This window comes from Engystomops pustulosus, chromosome 7, assembly GCF_040894005.1.
Source record: "Engystomops pustulosus chromosome 7, aEngPut4.maternal, whole genome shotgun sequence".
NCBI lineage: Eukaryota > Metazoa > Chordata > Amphibia > Anura > Leptodactylidae > Engystomops > Engystomops pustulosus.
In genome coordinates, this window is record NC_092417.1 from 164,108,250 (window position 1) to 164,131,334 (window position 23,085).

Consider the following 23,085-nt stretch of genomic DNA (forward strand, 5'->3'; position numbering starts at 1 on the left):
AAGCAGATGTGCCGAACATCTGCAATCTATTCTTCACTGTGTTTTTCACTGCGTTTTTCACTTAAATGATCCTGTGGTCACTGTTTTTATTCTATTCTTCACTGTCCTTCACATCTGCTAACTTGTCGGGAGATAATATACGCACGGAACAGTGAAGAATAGATTGCAGATGTTTGCATACATCTGATAACTTATCAGAAGACATTCTTTTTCAATTAAATAACACATTTTATTCCTGAACCATGGTCCCTTTGAAAAATGCTCGGGTCTCCCATTGACTTCAATGGGGCTCGTTATTCGAGACGAGCACTCGAGCATCTGGAAAAGTTCGTCTCGAATAACGAGTACCCGAGCATTTTAGTGCTCGCTCATCTCTAATGATAACCAATACTCCATGTTACTAAATCTGGGGTTGGTTACTGTTTGAGCTTCGAATAAAGGTAGGTCCTCGATATCTGATTTATAAGGTCTAATGTGAGTGTGGAGTAACAAGAATCCTCATGTTCTTTACTCTTAAAAGACATTGCAGGTAAAACAAATTTCTCAATGGGGGTCATTTATCTCATCTCTGTTAGTTTTTGCCAGTCTTTTTTTCTGTCTGCTTCTTTTTCCTTGCGTTAAATAGGGTTTTTTTATATCTCTTTTTTAAGACCTTTGTCACAAATGTCGCAAAAATGTCGCTCAAATGTCTCAAGTCATTTCTTCCATTTTCTAACGTTTCCTTAAGTATGGTTTCATCTGGAGTTTTGGGCGCCAAAAAAATGTTGCAAATTTGCGACATTTAGCACATCAGGAATAGAAGATAAATTTGTCTTACTGACAAAAAAAAACAAACGTCCAGTGGACATTTCAAATTGTTTCCAAAAAGGTGCAAAAATTGCAATGCGCCAAAAAACACAAAAAAGACAGAAAAATACAAGAAGAAAAATAAAGACAAATGTGTTAGAAAATAAATATGGAGTAAAATGTAAGATATTAATAAATACAATATTATTTTTTTTTTAAATTCCGCTACAAAAAACTACAAAAAAGTAAATTAAATTGGTAAAGAGTTTATAGTTCCTCAGAAAGCTATAAGTAACCTTACATTGACAAATACAACACATACAACAAAAAACAAGCTATAAATAACCTGTCATTTACAAATACAATACATCCCACAAAAAACAAGCACTTCTTATCATACAACAAAAGCACTTGAGTGGCAATGAAAACAAACATAAAATAACTTAAAATATTGAAAAGGTGTTTTAGGGGAACAACTCCTTGCACCCCTTTTTTCAGCTGCATGTACATTGTAGCTTTATGGGTTTTCTAGTTTTTTTTTTACTACACTCCAAAAACCCTACTAAATAGCTGTTTCTTATTAAATCAACCCTTATATTTAAGTCTTCATCCTATATTCTACCTCTAACCTGTAACTTATTAGACAGTAATAATGACTCCCTAAATGGAAGTCTTCTTAACCTACTGAATAGGAGTTATGCCCTCCCCGGCTCATGTGTTATGCTCCGCCCTTGAGGATCCCTACCAGGAATAACATGCTAAATCTTACTCAGATTTATTGCTCAAGAGCATTGTGTGCTTCCTAGAAGGTCTGGCCGAACGTTTAGCAATCAGAAATAAACTGACATGTTGAGTTCTAAACCTTAGTTGCTGAACATTCAGTCTGGATGTACCAGCAAGCACACAATGTGACTTTGACACATCAAACTACATAAGGGCAATAGACCTCAGAGTGTTGCGTGTCCTGCAGGTCAAATGTTTCTAAGCAAAGCCTCTAAATTATTATTCAGTTATAATGATTCCCTAAAGGGAAGTCTTCCTAACCTACTGAATAGGCATTATGCCCTCCCCTGCTCATGTGTCATGCTCCACCCTTGAGGATCACTACCAGGAATTACATGTTAAATCTATGTCCTGCAGATCATTACCAATGTTTCTAAGCAAAACATCTAACTTATTATCCAATTATAAAATGACTCCCTAAAGGGAAGCCTTTCTAACCTACTGAATAGTCATCTTGCCCTCCCCTGCACATGTTTATGCTCCGCCCTTGAGGATCACTACCAGGAATTACATGTTAAATCCATGTCCCGCAGATCATTACCAATGTTTCTAAGCAAAACATCTAACTTATTATCCAATTATAAAATGACTCCCTAAAGGGAAGCCTTTCTAACCTACTGAATAGACATCTTGCCCTCCCCTGCACATGTTTATGCTCCGCCCTTGAGGATCACTACCAGGAATTACATGTTAAATCCATGTCCTGCAGGTCATTACCAATGTTTCTAAGCAAAACATCTAACTTATTATCCAATTATAAAATGACTCCCTAAAGGGAAGCCTTTCTAACCTACTGAATAGTCATCATGCCCTCCCCTGCTCATGTGTCATGCTCCACCCTTGAGGATCACTACCAGGAATTACATGTTAAATCCATGTCCTGCAGGTCATTACCAATGTTTCTAAGCAAAACATCTAACTTATTATCCAATTATAAAATGACTCCCTAAAGGGAAGCCTTTCTAACCTACTGAATAGTCATCATGCCCTCCCCTGCTCATGTGTCATGCTCCGCCCTTGAGGATCACTACCAGGAATTACATGTTAAATCCATGTCCTGCAGGTCATGACTAATGTTTCTAAGTAAAACTTCTAACATATTAGTCAGTTATAATGACTCCCTAAATAATAGTGAAATTAGGTTTTGTCAATAGGGATGTGTCCTATATACAAGCAACGAAATATCAACTATTTTTTTGCATAACGTTGAAATTCTATTTTTTTTTTCAAATAAAGTATTTGACTTCATTATAAATAAAGTATAAAGCCCAATATTTATTCAATTTTCTGACTTTTAACTTTATTTTCTAATACTTGGAGAGAACAGAGAGCATTTACATTAAAGCCGCGCACATTTCTGAAGTTTTTTCTTTTTGAATTTCTAATTTCATCCCTGAAGCATTTTTGCTTTTACATCTAGTGGCCATTTTTTTCATGTTGGCTGCAGAAAGCTATTAAATAAAATTGGTTGCATCTTTAGAGTTTTTCTCAGTGTCCTTTTTCTCATTCATTTAGAGAATTTTAATGACTCATGTGGAAAAATATGGAAGATGAATGAACTTTCAAGTCCTGTGACTGTCAGAAAATATTCAGTATTTGAAGTGCATCAATGTAAATATTAGAAAAGTCAACACGGTGGTGAATGAGAGTGTTGCGAGTGGTACCCGAAGAGCAGCCGAAGCTGAAAATACCTGGAAGATCTTCATATCATTCCAATACGATTCCAATATGATTCCAGTTTATTAATGACATGGATGTAAGCAAAATTTAACATAAGATATTAGATAAAACCTAAAAAATGTATGTGCTGACACCAAACCCACTTGAGTGTGCCAACCACTGTGCCCACAAGTCAACAACAACTTGAGCGTATACAAGATGGCCTGTAGGATTACCCATTGGAAATACGCAACCCTACATGTCAATGTCCAAATCTCCCACTGATGTATACTGCTGTGCGCAAATATAGTGGACCCCAAATCGTAAAGTTACCCCATCCTTAAAATGAATTTAGTGCCCTAAATGTGCCCACAAAATAAATTACCCTTCTTTGTGACCCTCCACATATTATAATTTTCTCTTTCCTTTAGCTTCAACTTAATATTGTCCTGCAACCTAAGTACTTGGTGCCCTCCTCACTTATAATGCCCCCTAGCTGTTGTACCCCTACTCAAAATGCCATCCTTTCTGTAACTCCGCCTTTTCTGTAGCCCCCAAATCTATGCTGCCTATTTCATAGCCCCTTTATATAGCCCTGAACTTATGTTGCCCTTTCTGTACCCCCAACTTATGCTTCCCATTCTATAGCAAACAAATGTATGCACTCCTTTTAGTACCTCCCAACTTATACTTCCTTTACGGTTGCTTAACCCACTTTATTCCGCCGTTTCCACCCCCCAGGTTAATGCTCTCCCTTTAAGGGGGCCTCCCATGCTCTTTTTTAGGTAGTCCCCCCACCTTTCCTATACCCCCAGGATCCCCCTCCCAACACTTGTTGTTATGTTGTAAATACAAAGCATATACTCTCCTATCCTCGTTCCCCTGCAGCAGTCCTCTTCTCCTTGCAGCTATGAATTTCTCTGAAGGCAGCAGGCTCAGTGGTGTGGGCTATAGCCCAGGGTCCGAGCCTTCTAGAGGGCCCATGGCCACCCAAACCACCCACCAAATTTTTACTCAGAAGGATCTTCCCCAATGAAATACTCCTATATCCGTTCCTGCTCTCGTACACAACAGCCATTGAAGGTGCTGCAGGGGTCCTAAAACCGCAGATTGAAAGGGACACATCCAGACCCTGTAGGGGCTATAATATTCGTACAGCCCAGGGCTTATGGCAGGCTTAAACCACCCCTGAGCAGGCTCATAGCCAACGTCATCACATCGCGGCTACTGGACTCTGCCGCACATAGCATCTAAGCCATGAAGCCATGTTGTTCGAAACGCAGAGGCTAAATCTTTGTACTGCTGTTGTGAAATTTTTATGGGTATGAAATAAAGCAGATACATTTTATTTGGACTTATGTTGGAAGCCGTAGGCCGTAGCCGTAATTTCCGTTTCTGTGCTTCTTTCTTCAACCTTACCCACCATGATACATGTTATGTCACACATTTCTACGACCTGTGAACACAATTCCATGGTGATAATGTGTTGCCGTTTCTCTACTTATATGCCGCCTTGTAAGCTTCAATTAATTTTAGAAAAAAAAAAAAAAACTCAAAAAAACCCCACAAAATTTTATCCATAACTAAGTATTAGATGAAATAAAACGGAACGGTTTACAAAGCATTTCAGGGCCTTGGGCGGTGAACGGATTATGGCCTCATCATTAGGAAGGCTTCCTGTTTGAAGGTACAGCTAATGTCCTTATTATTTCGATGTTTACCTAATGATGAGCCTGTGGAGATTAGAGAAGGTTGAGAATTCAATTAACCATGGGCTGAGGTATACAGTGTTCATTGCCGCTTTACGTGATCCTTACATTCAAACTAAACTACTGCAAAGAGGCCATAATATATACAGATACAGCTGACTCTCGTAGATGTAAACTTATTGGTAAGCCACCACCTCCATCAACTCTATGGATCCTCTAATAGATGCCACTGATTTCGGTTCAGTTGGAATTTTCTCTCGAGCCCCTGAGTTCTTGACTAATCCCTTTCGCTATTTTCAACACTCAAAGGCCATGTGCTCCAGTCCACCTAACAGTAGACACCCAAATTAGCATTTTTGATGTCAAAACAAGTAGCATCGATTGCTCGGGAACAGTGGAGGTTAGAGAAAAAATTCCAATTGACCTGTGTTTGTATGAACATTATTGTGTGTTTGTCCTGTTTTTTGTCTGTGTTTTCACTTTGGTGCAGGAAGGGAACGTCGACCAGTTGTCAGCTACAGTTATAGTAGGATAGGCAAGCAGGTAGGTAAGTATATTTAGTGTTCACTGTCCATGTCTGTAGTTAATTTTCCATCTAGTTATCTGTTCTTTAACAGAACTATTAAATGTGGTTTTTGGAAGGAGGGGAGTAAAGAACGGAAAGGAAAAATCCAAAAAACATTGTGTTGTCAACCAGTTTAACCCTCAGCCCTTTTTCGTTATGGCGTTTCTATTTTTTACTCCCCTCATTCCAACTTAAAAGGGTTTTCCCATCTTGGGATTTGCATTTAATTAAATTCATTTGTCATATGTAAACATTTCTTCAATTGGATGTTAATAAAAAAAATGTTCCTGTGTGAAGATAATTTCTCATAAATGTAGTCATGTTGTCCCTTAGAAAACAGATGGCTTCCTCGGATACGACCACCTCACACTCTGGCAGCAGTGGCCAGACCTGCGCTATAGAGTCCTGCTGGACCAGCTGGATTCAGCAATCATTACCACAGGACGGCAGTGCAACATGTAGTAACTTCCGGACATTTTATATACAATAACTAGAGATGAGCGAGCACTAAAATGCTCGGGTACTCGTTATTCGAGACGAACTTTTCCCGATGCTCGAGTGCTCGTCTCGAATAACGAGCCCCATTGAAGTCAATGGGAGACTTGAGCATTTTTCTAGGGGACCGAGGATCTGCACAGGGAAGCTTGGCCAAACACCTGGGAACCTCAGAAAATGATGGAAACACCACGGAAATGGACAGGAAACAGCAGGGGCAGCATGCATGGATGCCTCTGAGGCTGCTTAATCGCACCATTATGCCAAAATTATGGGCAACAGCATGGCCATGACAGAGTGACAGAATGAAGCTAGATAGCATCTAAAACATCCAATAATTGACCCTGACACTATAGGGGACGGCATGCAGAGGCAGCGGCAGCAGGCTAGAGAGTGGCATGGCGACATACCCTAAATGGACTCAGGCTTCAAACCAATGGGTGGCAGAGAGGAACCAAAGGAGGTGAGCAAGAAGCGCTCAAATAATATCGGTACATGATAAAAGTTTGCCAGTATATTTTGTGGATTACACAGCAGGGTGGCGACAAAGTTAACATGGAAGCCATGAAAACAACCCAAAATTCTGCCTGACACAGCTCGTTTGATAAGGGGACCATGTATGGAGGCAGTGAACTAGTAGTAGATTAAAGGTGCTGCAGTTAAAACTATGTTAGTTGGATCTTGGCATGGAGCTGGCGCTCCGCTGCCAGGCGAGCTTTCGCCAATCCAAGCCCCTGTCTCTAGGCTACTCCCCAAACAGCACTTCTAAGAACCTTTTGTATAAGATCAAGTGTAGTAGCGTTCTTACAAGTTTGGGATATGGCGGGTGAGGGGAATGTAAACAGATGCGCAAGAAGCGCTGAAATAATATCGGTAAATGATAAAAGTTTGCCAGTATATTTTGGGGATTACACAGCAGGGTGGCGACAAAGTTAACAAGTTTGATGTGGAATGCCCTGTAATAGCTCTTGGGCGGTGTGCCTTTTATCGCCTAGGCTCAGCAGTTTGAGCACCGCCTGCTGTCGCTTAGCGACGGCACTGCTGCTGTGCCTAGAGCTACCGACTGATGGCGCCATGGCCACGGATGGTAATTCGGAGGAGGAGGAGGTGGAGGAGGGGTGGGAGGAGGAGGAGGTATAGTAGGCCTTTGAGACCTGGACCGAGGTAGGACTCGGCAATCCTCGGCGTCGGCAGTATATGACCAGCCCCAGGGTCAGACTCGGTCCCAGCCTGCACCAAGTTAAGTGTAGTAGCGTTCTTATAAGTTTGGGATACGGCGGATGAGGGGAATGTAAACAGATGCGCAAGAAGCGCTGAAATAATATCCCTAAATGGTAAAAGTTTGCCAGTATATTTTGTGGATAACACAGCAGGGTGGCGACAAAGTTAACAACTTTGATGTGGAATCCATGAAAACAACCCAAATTTGTGCCTGACACACCTCGTTTGATAAGGGGACGATGTATGGAGGCAGCTATATGGACGACTTTTGGAGGTAGCAATGGAGACAACGTGTGGAGGCTGCTATGGAGACAATTTAATTTGGATAGTGCCTGTATGTGGCAGTCCAAAAAAGTTTTCAAACCAGAGGAGCAGGTAGGTGGCCCTCCAGAAAAATTGAATAGATTGAGTGCCTGTATGTGGCACTCCCAAAAATTGTTTAAAACAGAGGACCGGGTAGGTGGCCCTCCAGAAAAATTAAATGCATAAAGTACTATAGCTAGAGCCAGTGGGCCCTGTCAAAAAATAGCCAGTTTCCTCTGCTTTAGTGTACAAAGAGGAGGAGAAGGAGGAAAATGAGGAGGAGTGCATAAATTATTCAGGTTGAGCTTCCTTCACCTGGTGGAGATTGGAAATTATGAGAAATCCAGGCTTTATTCATCTTAATAAGCGTCAGCCTGTCAGCGCTGTCAGTCGACAGGCGTGTACGCTTATCGGTGATGATGCCACCAGCTGCACTGAAAACCCGCTCGGACAAGACGCTAGCGGCAGGGCAGGCAAGAACCTCCAAGGCGTACAGCGCCAGTTCGTGCCACATGTCCAGCTTTGAAACCCAGTAGTTGTAGGGAGCTGTGTGATCATTTAGGACCATGGTATGGTCAGCTACGTACTCCCTCACCATCTTTCTGTAAAGATCAGCCCTACTCTGCCGAGACTGGGGACAGGTGACAGTGTCTTGCTGGGGTGACATAAAGCTGGCAAAAGCCTTGTAAAGCGTACCCTTGCCAGTGCTGGACAAGCTGCCTGCTCGCCTACTCTCCCTCGCTACTTGTCCCGCAGAACTACGCACTCTGCCGCTAGCGCTGTCAGAAGGGAAATACTGTTTCAGCTTGTGCACCAGGGCCTGCTGGTATTCATGCATTCTCACGCTCCTTTCCTCTCCAGGGATGAGAGTGGGAAAATTTTGCTTGTACCGTGGGTCCAGGAGAGTGAATACCCAGTAATCGGTGCTGGAATAAATTCTTTGAACGCGAGGGTCACGGGATAGGCAGCCTAGCATGAAATCTGCCATATGCGCCAGAGTCCCAACGCGCAAGAATTCACTCCCCTCACTGGCCTGACTGTCCATTTCCTCCTCCTCCAACTCCTCCAACTCCTCTTCTTCTGCCCATACACGCTGAACAGTGAAGGTCTGAGCAATGCTCCCCTCTTGTGTCTCGCCAACATTCTCCTCCTCTTCCTCCTCATCCTCCTCCACCTCCTCCGATATGCGCTGAGAAACAGACCTGAGGGTGCTTTGGCTATCAATAAGGGAATCTTCTTCCCCCGTCTCTTGTGACGAGCGCAAAGCTTCCGACTTCATGCTGATCAGAGAGTTTTTCAACAGGCCAAGCAGCGGGATGGTGAGGCTGATGATGGCGGCATCGCCACTGACCATCTGTGTTGACTCCTCAAAGTTACTCAGCACCTGACAGATATCAGACATCCACGTCCACTCCTCATTGTAGACTTGAGGAAGCTGACTGACCTGACTACCAGTTCTGGTGGAAGTTGACATCTGGCAGTCTACAATCGCTCTGCGCTGCTGGTAAACTCTGGATAACATGGTCAGTGTTGAATTCCACCTCGTGGGCACGTCGCACAACAGTTGGTGAGCGGGCAGTTGGAGGCGGCGCTGCGCTGCCCTTAGAGTGGCAGCATCTGGGCTGGACTTCCTGAAATGCGCACAGATGCGGCGCACCTTCGTGAGCAAATCAGACAGATTGGGGTATGTCTTGAGGAAACGCTGAACTATGAGATTTAACACATGGGCCAGGCATGGCACATGTGTCAGTCTGCCGAGTTGCAGAGCCGCCACCAGGTTACGGCCGTTGTCACACACAACCATGCCTGGCTTCAGGTTCAGCGGTGCCAGCCACAGATCAGTCTGCGCCGTGATGCCCTGTAATAGTTCTTAGGCGGTGTGCCTTTTATCGCTTAGGCTCAGCAGTTTGAGCACCGCCTGCTGTCGCTTAGCGACGGCACTGCTGCTGTGCCTAGAGCTAGCGACTGATGGCGCCATGCCCACGGATGGTAGTTCGGAGGAGGAGGTGGAGGAGGGGTGGGAGGAGGAGGAGGCATAGTAGGCCTTTGAGACCTGGACCGAGGTAGGCCCCGCAATCCTCGGCGTCGGCAGTATATGACCAGCCCCAGGGTCAGACTCGGTCCCAGCCTCCACCAAGTTAACCCAATGTGCCGTCAGCGATATATAGTGGCCCTGCCCGGCAGCACTCGTCCACGTGTCCGTGGTCAGGTGGACCTTGTCAGAAACGGCGTTGGTCAGGGCACGGATGATGTTGTCTGACACGTGCTGGTGCAGGGCTGGGACGGCACATCGGGAAAAGTAGTGGCGGCTGGGGACCGAATACCGAGGGGCGGCCGCCGCCATGAGGTTGCGAAAGGCCTCGGTCTCTACTAGCCTATAGGGCAGCATCTCCAGGCTAAGCAATCTGGAGATGTGGACATTAAGGGCTTGGGCGTGCGGGTGGGTTGCACTATATTTTCTTTTCCGCTCCAGCGTCTGGGGTATGGAGAGCTGAACGCTGGTGGATGCTGTGGAGGATCGTGGAGGCGACGATGGGGTTTTTGTGCCAGGGTCCTGGGCAGGGGGCTGACTATCAGCTGACACAGGGGAAGGAGCAGTGGTGTGCACGGCCGGAGGTGAACGGGCTTGGTGCCACTGAGTGGGGTGTTTAGCATTCATATGCCTGCGCATACTGGTGGTAGTTAAGCTAGTAGTGGTGGAACCCCTGCTGATCCTGGTTTGGCAAAGGTTGCACACCACAGTCCGTCGGTCATCCGGTGTTTCCTTAAAGAACCTCCAGACTTCTGAAAATCTAGCCCTCGCCGCGGGACACCTCGCCACGGGAGCTTCACTACGTGACACATTTGGCGCTGATGCACCAGCTCTGTCCCTGCCTCTCCATCTGGCCCCACCACTGCCTCTTCCAACCTGTTCTGGTCGAGGACTCTCCTCCGTCTCAGAAGCACTGTGTTCACCCGGCCTCTCAACCCAGCTTGGGTCTGTCACCTCATCATCCTCCGATCCCTCAGTCTGCTCCCCCCTCGGACTTCCTGCCCTGACAACAACTTCACCACTGTCTGACAACCGTGTCTCCTCATCGTCGGACACCTCTTTACACACTTCCACTACGTCAAGAAGGTCATCATCACCCACAGACTGCGACTGGTGGAAAACCTGGGCATCGGAAAATTGCTCAGCAGCAACCGGACAAGTGGTTTGTGACTGTGGGAAGGGTCCAGAAAACAGTTCCTCAGAGTATGCCGGTTCAAATGCCAAATTTTCCTGGGAGGGGGCAGACTGGGGGGGAGGAGGCTGAGGTGCAGGAGCTGGAGGAGTGCCGATTTCGGTGACATGGGTGGACTGCGTGGAAGACTGACTGGTGGACAAATTGCTCGAAGCATTGTCGGCAATCCACGACATCACCTGTTCGCACTGTTCTGGCCTCAACAGTGCTCTACCACGAGTCCCAGTAACTTCAGACATGAACCTAGGGAGTGTAGCTCTGCGGCGTTCCCCTGCTCCCTCATAAGCAGGTGGTGTCTCACCCCGCCCAGGACCACGGCCTCTGACCCCTGCAGTAGTTGGACGCCCACGTCCCCGCCCTCGTCCTCTACCCCTAGCCCTCGGGTTAAACATTTTGAAAATGAAAGTTATAACTTAAATTTTTTTTTTACTTTTTTTTGTGGTTTTTTTTGTTTTTTTTTTGTGTTTTTTAGTTTTTAAAACCAAACGATGCTATCCTATTGCTATGGCTATTTTCTAGCCAAGTATGAAAGCACACTGCTATGCCAGATGAGATGACGCTGAGTTATGAAAAAATAAACGTAAAATAAAAAGTAAATGGCAGACTGTGCCTAATTTCAATCAAACCCCTAATAAATTGTCCCACTTCGGTCTTTGCGATGGATATGTGCGTCACTAAGCGCTAAACAAAACGGTCGCAAGTCTCACTGCAAATTCCTCACAATATGGTAGTAGATGCACTACAGCAAGGCCAGCCACCAGCAGATCAACCAGAAATAAAATATATAATGCTATTGTAGGCCTAAGTAAGCCGTTTGGATTCTCCTATGGCTATTTTCTAGCCAAGTATGAAAGCACATTGCTATGCCAGATGAGATGACGCTGAGTTATGAAAAAGTAAACGTAAAATAAAAAGTAAATGGCAGACTGTGCCTAATTTCAATCAAACCCCTAATAAATTGTTCCACTTCGGTCTTTGCGATGGATATGTGCGTCACTAAGCGCTAAACACAACGGTCGCAAGTCTCACTGCAAATTCCTCACAATATGGTAGTAGATGCACTACAGCAAGGCCAGCCACCAGCAGATCAACCAGAAAAAAAATATATAACGCTATTGTAGGCCTAAGTAAGCCGTTTGGATTCTCCTATGGCTATTTTCTAGCCAAGTATGAAAGCACACTGATGAGATGACGCTGAGTTATGAAAAAATAAACGTAAAATAAAAAGAAACTGGCAGACTGTGCCTAATTGAAATCAAACCCCTAATAAATTTTCCCACTTTGGTGTTTGAGGTGGATATGTGTGTCACTAAGCGCTAAACACAACGGTAGCAAGTCCCCCTGCAAATTCCTCACAATATGGTACTAGCTGCACTACTAGTGCCAGCAAGCCCAGCCACAAGCAAACAAAAAAAAAAAAGTATAACGTTATTGTAGCCCTAAGAAGGGCTGTTGGGTTTTTGTTGAATCACTCCTGCCTAACAGTAAGCTAATAGAACAGCCTAACGCTTTCCCTGACCAGCAGCAGCTCTCTCCCTAGCGGCATCCAGACACAGAATGATCCGAGCAGCGCGGGCAGCGGCTAGTCTATCCCAGGGTCACCTGATCTGGCCAGCCAACCACTGCTATCGACGTGTAAGGGTACCACGTCATGCTGGGTGGAGTGCAGAGTCTCCTGGCTTATGATTGGCTCTGTTTCTGGCCGCCAAAAAGCAAAACGGCGGGAGCTGCCATTTTCTCGAGCAGGCGAAGTATTCGTCTGAGCAACGAGCAGTTTCGAGTACGCTAATGCTCGAACGAGCATCAATCTCGGACGAGTATGTTCGCTCATCTCTAACAATAACCTTTTGTTTCTTTGTGCAATCACTCCAGCAGAGGTGGTCGTATCCGAGGAAGCTATCTTGTTTCTAAGGAACCTTATCACTACTTTTATGAGAAATTATCTTCACACAGGAACATTTTTTTTCATAACATCTAATTGAAGAAATGTTTATATATGGCACATTAATCAAACTGAATGTGAATGCCCAGACGAGAATACCCCTTTAAATAACTTTTTTATTTTTGCATTTACAGAGATGTGTGAGGGCTTGTTATCTGTGGGACATATTGTACTTTTTAGTGGTGTCATTTAATATTCCATACAATGTACTTGAAAGCTGGAAAAAATTCCAAGTGCAGTGAAAGTGACAAAAAACACATTTATGGTGTTTTCTTGTGGGCTCTGTTTTTATGGGTTCTATTCTGTGCTCCAAATGACACTTTCTCTTTATTCTTTGGGTCACTATGATCACAGGGATACCTATAATTTATATAGGTTTTAATATATTAAAAAAAAAATTAAATCTTTAGTACATAAAAAATATTTGCCATTTTGCCAAATTCTAAGGAGGGTGATGATTGGCCATCCAAGATGGCGGCACCCATGGGATGGTAAATTGCCATATTTTTCGGACTATAAGACGCACTTTTTATTAAAAAAAATCTTGCTAAAAAGTGCCTAGTCTTATAGAACGAAGGTCAGGAGGATCCAGCACTGCCAGACTCTCCTGACCGCTGTAATGGAGATCGGGTGATGCCCTGAGAGCGGCACCTGATCTCCCAGAGAGGAGCCTCCGCACTGCTCTCTCCCTCTGCCTACAGGACCTGCGGTGATGTCACAAGTGTCAGATGTGACTGATCACATGCTTCTTACATCACCACATGCTGCCGAGAATGGGGACATGCTGCGCTGGGACAGGTTAAGAAGAAGAGGAGAAGGGGTTCTGTGTATGTCTTCATGTATATAGTAGAGCTGTGTGTTTCTTCATGTGTACAGTAGAGCTGTGTGTGTATTCATGTGCATAGTAGAGATGTGTGTGTAATGTATGGATGAAGCAGATCTGTGTGTGTAAATGTATGGATGTAGCAAAGCTGTGTGTGTAAATGTATGGATGAAGCAGAGCTATGTGTGTAAATGTATGGATGTAGCAGAGCTGTGTGTGTAAATGTATGTATGTAGCAGAGCTGTGTGTGTAAATGTATAGATGTAGCAGAGCTGTGTATGTATCTGTATGGATCATGCAGAGCTGTGTGTGTAAATGTATGGATGTAGCAGAGCTGTGTGTGTAAATGTATGAATGTAGCATAGCTGTGTGTGTAAATGTATGGATGAAGCAGAGCTATGTGTGTAAATGTATGTATGTAGCAGAGCTGTGTGTGTAAATGTATGTATGTAGCAGAGCTGTGTGTGTAAATGTATAGATGTAGCAGAGCTGTGTATGTATCTGTATGGATCATGCAGAGCTGTGTGTGTAAATGTATGGATGTAGCAGAGCTGTGTGTGTAAATGTATGGATGTAGCATAGCTGTGTGTGCGGTGCTTTAGTGCGACCAACAGGGATATTTTAATTGGTGTAAAATATATTTTTCCTTTTTTGGAAGCCTAAATCTGGGGTGCGTCCTATAGTAAAAACCGTCTTATAGTCCGAAAAATACGGTAGTTGCTGCAGTCGGCTGTTCATGTTTTATCCCGAGAATAGAAAGATTTTAACTGTTCATCCTTCTTTTATGACCCTCTTTACTAAGCCCAGCAAACTACATGGTGGGAAATTATTGTCTCGAAAATTCAGTATGTAAAACAAGGAATATCCATATATTTAGATATAATATAAGAAAATGACATAAAACTTGTACATTATGATATGTATGTTTGTTACCCAAAAGACTTTTAGCTTTAAGTACTCAAAAAGCGAACATCATGTGGGGTTTAATGTGTGGAAAACTCCTTTGTATTCATATAATGCTGTATTTATTTGGCGTTTATTGTGATTTTCTGAAAAGTACATTATTTTTCATGTTTCCTATGAGCTGTATACAAACAATGAAGCTTTGTGGAAACCGTATTAGATGTAGGAGCTGCCAATACATTTAGTCATGAGGTGAAATTATAGTAATATAGAACTAAGAAGCCGTAGGGTCTTACTTGTGGGGGTGCAGAAGGCTGCATCCAGTCCCGTAGATCTAAGGTGTCCAAAAGCTGTCTCTTCTCAGGACTTTCAAATGTTCAGAGCTAACCCTAACATAAAAATAAAGCCGTAAGTAAAAGTCCAACTGGGTTTTTTCTTGTCTATTTTGCAACCTTTATTATTTAAGCCTCCTGGTACTTTGCGCAGAATATTTAATCGCACCACGAAGAAGCCTAATTTGTCTGACAAAAAGAAAACTAATTTTGCAATATCTCTTTCGAATGAAATATAAAAAAGTAATAATGTAACATCTTTGTGTCTGAACACTGCCTTACTTCACTCCTGGCATTCTTAGGTTATTTCAACCACATCTGTCCGTCTCCTGTTGACTTTGTTTTGTGCTGCACACGGTTAAGCTAGCTGTGACACCCAATTACATTCCTTCTCTGCTAGTTTGGTTTATCGGGATTTCAGGCGACTGGGTCTCTGGACTCTGATCTCTCATAAAAGGATTGTCCACCCACTTCGAATGTGTACTCCACTTCCAATGTCTTGCTATAAGTCTTCTTTAAAGCTTGATAGAGTTTTATGAACATCCGTATGTCATGGGTACCCCTTTCCGTCACGGCGCTGCCCAGGTCCTCAGCCCGCTCTTACCTCTCCGCTTCTCCCCACTACGTTGCACGCATGTCCCCGCTCTCTAGGGTGCGCGGGCACCGGCACTCGATGATTTAAAGGCCCAGCGCACCGTTGATTGCCGCTGGCACTCCCGGAATTCCTTAAGAGGCCGGCTGTTCCCAGGATTCCCTGCCGGGTCTTTGAGATCTATTGCATTAGAGGAAGCCTCCTGTTCCCTGCACTTATTCCTGTTCTGTTCTGCCTGAATTCCAATTGTGACCTCGGATCTGACCTGTGACCTTGCATCTCTGCTGCCTGCGCTGAATCCGTGCCTGTTCCTAACGTTGAGCCTGGATCACGTTTCGGTACTGCAACCTTGGCTGCCACCGCAGGCTAGTCGCACCTGTGGAACGACCTGTGGCACCCTGCCTAAGCAAGTCCACCAGCGGCGAGCTCTGGTGAAGACCAGCTGCCACTTAGATTCTTGGTCCCAGGTGTCGGCTAGTACCATCTTCTGCGGTGGTCCAGGGGGTCCATGGACCCCGAACCGTGACACTGTATTCTTTTGACTCTTGCTTGTCTTCTAACTATTTGTTTGTCTTTGATTTTGTACTGCATTGTCCTCTTGGTTTCTACCTGTATTTGTATGATTATTCTTTTGTGTTTGTCCTGTTTTTTGTCTCTGTGTTTTTACTTTGGTGCAGGAAGGGAACATCGACCAGTTGCTACCTACCATTTAGGGTAGGATAGGCAAACTGATACGGATGGCTGGAAAAGCTTAGTGCTCACTGTCCATGTCTGTTCTTTATTTTCCATCGATTTGTCCATTCTCTCTCCAGCAGCTTTACATATGAATGGAGGGGAGTAAAGACGAACTGGAAAATGTCTGTGTTGTTAAGGGGTTACAAGAATAAAGTAATTAAAATAACTACATTTTTTCTTCTTAAAAAGCAACTGCTGTTACCGATTCTTTAAGGCCTGAAAAATCTTCCGACGATAAGATAATTCACTCATTTTATATTCAGAATATAATATTTATTACTTAATTATCACTTACTCAAGAACTCTGCAATTATGAGCCTAATTTTTCTTTTTCTCTCCCATTCTTTCTCGATTGTATGGAGATATTAGGATTATTTTATAATACTCATACATTACAGAGCCTGGCAATATTTTTCACTATTAAAAAAATGTCTACCCAGGAAGAGGAGCACAGGGAGGAGAATCCTAAAAATAAATCTAATTACAAGATGTGGGAAATAATTAAATTTTAGAAAAAATGTTTCGTAATTGGGTAAATGTTCCAATGATCACAATGAATAATAACTGTATGGGTTGCATTTGTCTTGTCATAGGAACAGAGGAGAATCTAAGAAAACTTGAGACTTTAAAGTCCATCCAAAAATTTAACAGCCGTGTTGACCATGTAAAGCTGTAGATAGTGTTAGGTATGTGTTCAATTAATCCATTGGGGCAGATTTACTTACCCGGTCCATTCGCGATCCAGCGGCGCGTTCTCTGCGGAGGATTCGGGTCCGGCCGGGATTCACTAAGGTAGTTCCTCCGACGTCCACCAGGTGGCGCTGCTGCGCTGAAGTTCCCTGAGGCCCGTTGGAATGCCCTGAAGTACACCGGCCTATTCCTGGTGAAGGTAAGTGCAAGTTCCGCGACACTTTTTTTTTTTTAAATGCGGCGGTTTTTCCGGATATGTCGGCCACGCCCCCAATTTCCGCCGCATGCATGCCGGTGCCGATGCGCCACAATCCGATCATGTGCGCCAAAAACCCAGGGCAATTCAGGGAAAATCGGAAATATTCGAATAACACGTTGGGAAAACGCGAATCAGGCCCTTAGTAAATGACCCCCATTGTGTATCCCGTTAATAGAAACAGGACTGTGAAAAATCTTCTAGTATTTTAATGTTCCCTAGTGCACTTGGGTTGTGCTGGTAATTCACTTCACAAGTTCCCTTTATACTCCCTTCATACATAAAGGCCCTCGCACTGGACAGTAGGCTGCGGATCCATCGCTCACCCAAACCATTTTGAAATGGGTCTATTCCCCAGGTGTTTGTCTAAGAGACCCTGTTTGTATTCAACCTTAACCTATCCAGGAATCACAACTTCTCTACAATAAGTTCATCAGGCCTCCGCCTCTTAGAGTAGCCTTGGCAGATATGATGTTGACCTTGGTGGTCAAGAGTTGCCAATGCTAGGCACCAGCAATTTTGCAATCATTCCAGCAAGTAGCAAGCCAAGGTTAGTGATAACATAGTAAACATATGATGGAAGAGTCCAGGAATAGGTCAAAGTTGTGTACCCAGAGGACAATAGTCAAGTAGGAATCAAAAATAAGATACCCTTGTAGGACACTCTTACAGGTGATGGCTGAGCAAGGCCATTAAAAGATGGTGCTAGAGAGCACCAGACATTAACTAGAGATTACAGCAAGTGACAAGCCAAGGTCGGGGCTAGCACAGTAGACATTTGATGGCAAGGAGTCAAGAAACAAGCCAAGTTTTGGTACCCAGGAGACGACAGTCAAGTAGGAGTAAAAAAAATAGGAAACCACCAAGATAGGAAGCTTAATGCTCACCAAGGATCTGCTAGGTGACCGAGTGCCCTTTTAGAGACCGAGTGCCCAAACTACAACCAAAATCCACTCATTTACCATGAAGTTCCAACCTGGCATTTTAAGCAGTAACTTATTGCTACCTGTTCTTCAACATCATTCAATTGTATTGGCCGCCTGGGGCCACCAATACAATTTAAAGAAGGTGGGAAAATTCAGACCATCATTGTCCAGGAGGAATGGTGGGTCCAGCAGGATGACCTCCAAAGACAATGCAGTTCTATCAACACCCTCTCACTTTTCCCGCAGTTTTAAACAACCAATGAAGTGTCGCTTTAAAATAGCACTGTTGTTAAGTTGCCTGGGACTGCAGGAAGATTTGGTGGATTTGGTCCTGTTTGGTGAAATTGGGGTGATGGCCTGAGTGCCCACAGAAAGGGCTCCGAGTGCCAGCTCTGGCACCAGTGGCATAGGTTCGCCACCACTGTGCTAGGATTTGCAGGAGAAGACTGGTAGGAGCAAAGAAGCAGAAAGCCAAAAAGTAAGGGAAGCCTCCTCCTCTTGATGCTACAACACCCTCACCCCTCTTCATACCACCACTTCATTGAACTAGACATGGAGCATTAATATTTTCTGTAGACTCTTCCAAACTACTAAATGAAGAACCCCCCCCCCCCCCCAACTAGTCTATAATCAAGGATGTCTTTGAATAAAAATTCTTTTGGAGAATCTACAGGAGTGGAAGAATCAGAGCCCTTCCTCCCCCTTCATCTTACATTATATTGATTGGTATCTACATCAACATACAATCTTCATTCACGTGTATCCGTAGACCTTGATCCATGAAACAATCACCTCATATAACCATGTTGTTTACTCCAACCCCACCGGCTCGGTATAAAGCATTTTAATCCATGCATTCAATCAAATGAATAAGTGTATAATATAAGCACGTTCACCTTCTCCTTCTCCCCAGGAAATATGTGTCAATTCTTTAGAGATATTAAATGGCCATGACATTCCTGTCACCAAATTCAAAGGTTCTATGGAACCCATAAACGCATTGAATTGGCTCGAAACTTCTACATGCGGCTTCTTTTTATTCGACACTTTCGAGAACATTTGTGATGAAAAAAAGATATTACAATATCTAATCGGAATGGTTGTCCTTCACACCCAGAATGGAAGTAAAGGACGTTGAAACAATGTGGAGATCGTGCTGTTTATGTTCAGGGGATAAACATCAAATATTCTGATGACAATGGAAATCGTGTATTTTATGAATGTTCTGTAGGTAAAAAAAACCAACAAAATTTTTCACCGGGTTAGAAATGTGCTTAGAAATGTGGCTTTTAGTATGGTTGGAATGAGGATAGAGGCAGAGATGGCCAGGTTCTGGGAAGTAAAAAGGGTCGTCAGGTTTCAAATAATTGATCCTTAGTATAGGTGATCAATTTGAGATGAACAGACATTCCGACACCCAGTGACCCCACTAATGAGCTGCCTAAGTGTTGCTTCTTCATCACTGATGACATGTTCATTTGTCATGCGCAAGTGCAATACCATCCACAACCACACTACTAAATATAGAGCAGAGTTATCAGGTATACTGATACATACGCAGCTTATTTATACGTGTCTTGCCCTGAATAGTAGAGAGGAAGCCACTACAAGACACTTGCCTCCTTGACAAATAAAAGATCACTCAGCTCCCCAATCCCATAGTAACTTACCAAATATCCAGGTTGACCCAAGTGTTTCACGTTACATGGTTATATCCAGTCTAGGGTACTTGTGCTCAGCCAGAGGTGATGGATGGAGGGTCAAAGGAGCACCATTGGTCATACCATGGTCTTCTCAGACCATAAGACATCACTTGTGATGTCAAAGGAAGTGATATCCTGTGGACCAAGGAGACAACGGATTGGTAAATGTGAGTCTTTTCACATTGTCGAAGTGCCACCACGATGAGGGAACTGTAGAGTTAGACAATTGAGTACATTAAATTTTTTTTACACAGCCCTAGCTAAGCGCCCAAGGGGGGATTCCTGGAAAACCCCTTTAAAGAAGATTTAACCAGTCTTTGCTATTTACCCTTAAGAGTAATAAAGACTTACAACACTCTTAACTAAAGGTATAACAGATAAACCCCAGGTGCAATAACCTCAAACCCTTCAGCCAGATCTTTCCTTAAACATGATCAGATATACCGGTAATTATCAAGACATGATGAGCCTTTCAAGATGTTGATTTAGGTTTTTAATGTGTATGTTGTTTTTAATTATCAATATCTCCTTGTGGTTGTGTATGAATTTGTGACATGTTAAGGCACTTGATAGCACGTTGGAATGTTCTATTGAATAGGTTTCTTCAAGAACTTAACCAAATTTGAGCTTCTCTAAGGGTGGACACATCTTCACATCATGCTGAGTGGGGTCTGAATTAATGTATTAATCCCAATCTAATTTGAGATCTGAAATTGTTTTACAGTTTGGTCTAAGATAGTATATCCTATTATCCCGCATGTCTTTAAAGGGGTTGGACACTTTTCATTAAAAGTGTTCACTGGATTTAATTAAAGTAATTACAACCCCCAGTATCAGTTGTGGATGATATACTGAATCCCCCATTATCTTTTTCCTAGCCCTGAGTCCCTTCCCCGTTATCTAGCCTGGTCTCTGACTTGGCGGGATTATTGGGCGCCATCTTCTTCACATGCGCAATCCCGATGGAGAAGAGAGAAGGAGCAACGTCAGGGCTTAGTTTTGCGCATGTGCTGGGTTTCAGTGCTGCCCCTCCTTTCACTGAGCAGGGACACAATTGTGAACAGGCTGTATCTTGAGAGCACACCACGGACGGGAGGAACTTCACATTTTCGTCCTGTCTGGGGGCCTTAATTCTTAAAAAAAATAAGTTCTAAAAAGTTCTAGTCAAGTGCTTACGACTCCAATCATTGTTCATAAACTTGAAGGGATCCTGTCAGCAGGTATGTTTTGAAGCAGCTTAACAGCATCCGGATCATGGGGCACATTTACTTACCCGGTCCAGTCGCGATCCAGCGGCGCATTCTCCGACGAGGATTCGGGTCTGCCGGGATTCACTAAGGTCGTGCGCCCGATATTCTGCATGTGTCGCTGCTGCGCCGAGGTCCGCCGGAGTTCACCTTCTTCTTCCCGGTGCATGTAAGTCCTGATCTTGCGACACAAAATCCGCGGTTTTTCCGAATCCGTCGGGTTGTCCGACAGCCACGCCCCCTTTTTGTTACGTGAAAGCTGGTGCCGATGCGACACAATCCAATCGTGTGTGCCAAAATCCCAGGGCAATTCGGCGCAAATCGTAAATATTCTGGAAACCCGACGAAAGTGCGGCGTTCGGACCCTTAGTAAATGAGCCCCCATTTTTCTATCATGGCTAAAGCAAGATGGCATAATCCGGAAAAGTAACGTTGAAGTGAAATGAGAATTGGTTGGATAAAGTCAAGGAGGAGGAGAGTTTAGCACTAAAGTCAAGCTCTCCCTGCCACAGAATGTCCCCTTTACATAAATGACATCTTCCACCAGATTTCTAGTGAGTTGATTACTGATGTCCTTGGACACAAGACCTTCAGTTACAGCGAGTGGGCAGTTTAGGCTAGGGGAGCTTGACTTGAGTGCTGAACTCTCCTCCTCCTTGACGTTGTACAACCAATTCACATCTTACTTCAAAGTAGATTTTCTGGATGATGTCACCATGCTTGGCCAAGAAAGAAACATGATAATTAGAGATGAGCGAGCACTAAAATGCTCGGGTGCTCGTTATTCGAGACAAACTTTTCCAGATGCTCGAGTGCTCGTCTCGAATAACGAGCCCCATTGAAGTCAATGGGAGACCCGAGCATTTTTCAAAAGGACCATGGTTCAGGAATAAAATGTGTTATTTAATTGAAAAAGAATGTCTTCTGATAAGTTAGCAGATGTATGCAAACATCTACAATCTATTCTTCACTGTTCCGCGCGTATATTATCTCCCGACAAGTTATCAGATGTGAAGAACAGTGAAGAATAGCATAAAAACAGTGAACACAGGATCATTTAAGTGAAAAACGCAGTGAAAAACACAGTGAAGAATAGATTACAGATGTTCGGCACATCTGCTTACTTGTCGGGGTGATACGCTGTCCCGGGATCGCTCCTCTTCTTCCACTGAAGTCTCCCCGCGCTGCCCGATGTCTCCCCCGTGCTGCCCGATGTCTCCCCGCGCTGCCCGATGTCTCCCCGCGCTGCCCGATGTCTCCCCGCGCTGCCCGATGTCTCCCCCGTGCTGCCCGATGTCTCCCCCGTGCTGCCCGATGTCTCCCCCGTGCTGCCCGATGTCTCCCCCGTGCTGCCCGATGTCTCCCCCGTGCTGCCCGATGTCTCCCCGTGCTGCTTGATGTCTCCCCCGTGCTGCCCGATGTCTCCCCCGTGCTGCCCGATGTCTCCCCGTGCTGCTTGATGTCTCCCTGCTGCTTGATGTCTCCCTGCTGCCGTTCCATGCGTATCTTCCGACAAGTAAGCAGATGTGCCGAACATCTGTAATCTATTCTTCACTGTGTTCTTCACTGTCTTTTTCACTTAAATGATCCTGTGTTCACTGTGTTCACTGTTTTTATTCTATTCTTCATTGTTCTTCACTGTGTTTTTTTAATTAAATGCTCGATCTCGAGCAGGGGAAATACTCGTCCGAGCAACGAGCCGTTTCGAGTACCTTAATACTCGAACGAGCATCAAGCTCGGACGAGTATACTCGCTCATCTCTAAGGATAATGTGTTAAGACACTTGACAACATACAGGTAGTGGTTTATAAGGTCTATTTCTGCTGATAGGTTCCCTTTAACGTTCAAGAAGATCCTTATGTAGACTTTTAACTTTTGAATTTGGGTCAGAATGATTGGCCTGTGTTTTGGCTGGTTAAACTGAAATAAACATATAGATCACAGTGACATTTGAGTCGAAAAATTTGGCTGATTGAATTGTATTGAATTTTCTATTCCAAACTCAACGACGTGGAAGCAGCCTAAGCGTGCCCATACAGAAACAATTCTTTTTTTTTTAAAAAACATAATTTGCTTTACTGCACCGATTTATTTTTAACAAACCCCCTTTGTTAAACTATTCAACGAAACAATGCGAGACATTACGACTCCATGTAGGAAATAACCTCTTTCATGTATAAATTCTCCCTC

At 44.0% G+C, this 23,085-nt stretch overlaps 1 long non-coding RNA gene across 1 annotated transcript; it reads right to left on the minus strand.

The window, feature by feature from the left end:
• Positions 1 to 4,845: 4,845 nt before the first annotated feature.
• On the minus strand, positions 4,846 to 19,699 carry LOC140069049 (uncharacterized). Its single transcript, XR_011848700.1, has 3 exons — positions 19,615 to 19,699; positions 14,710 to 14,802; positions 4,846 to 4,961 (listed from the first exon to the last, which is right to left on the minus strand). It is a non-coding gene; the product is annotated as an uncharacterized lncRNA (long non-coding RNA).
• Between the last annotated feature and the right edge of the window lie 3,386 nt (positions 19,700 to 23,085).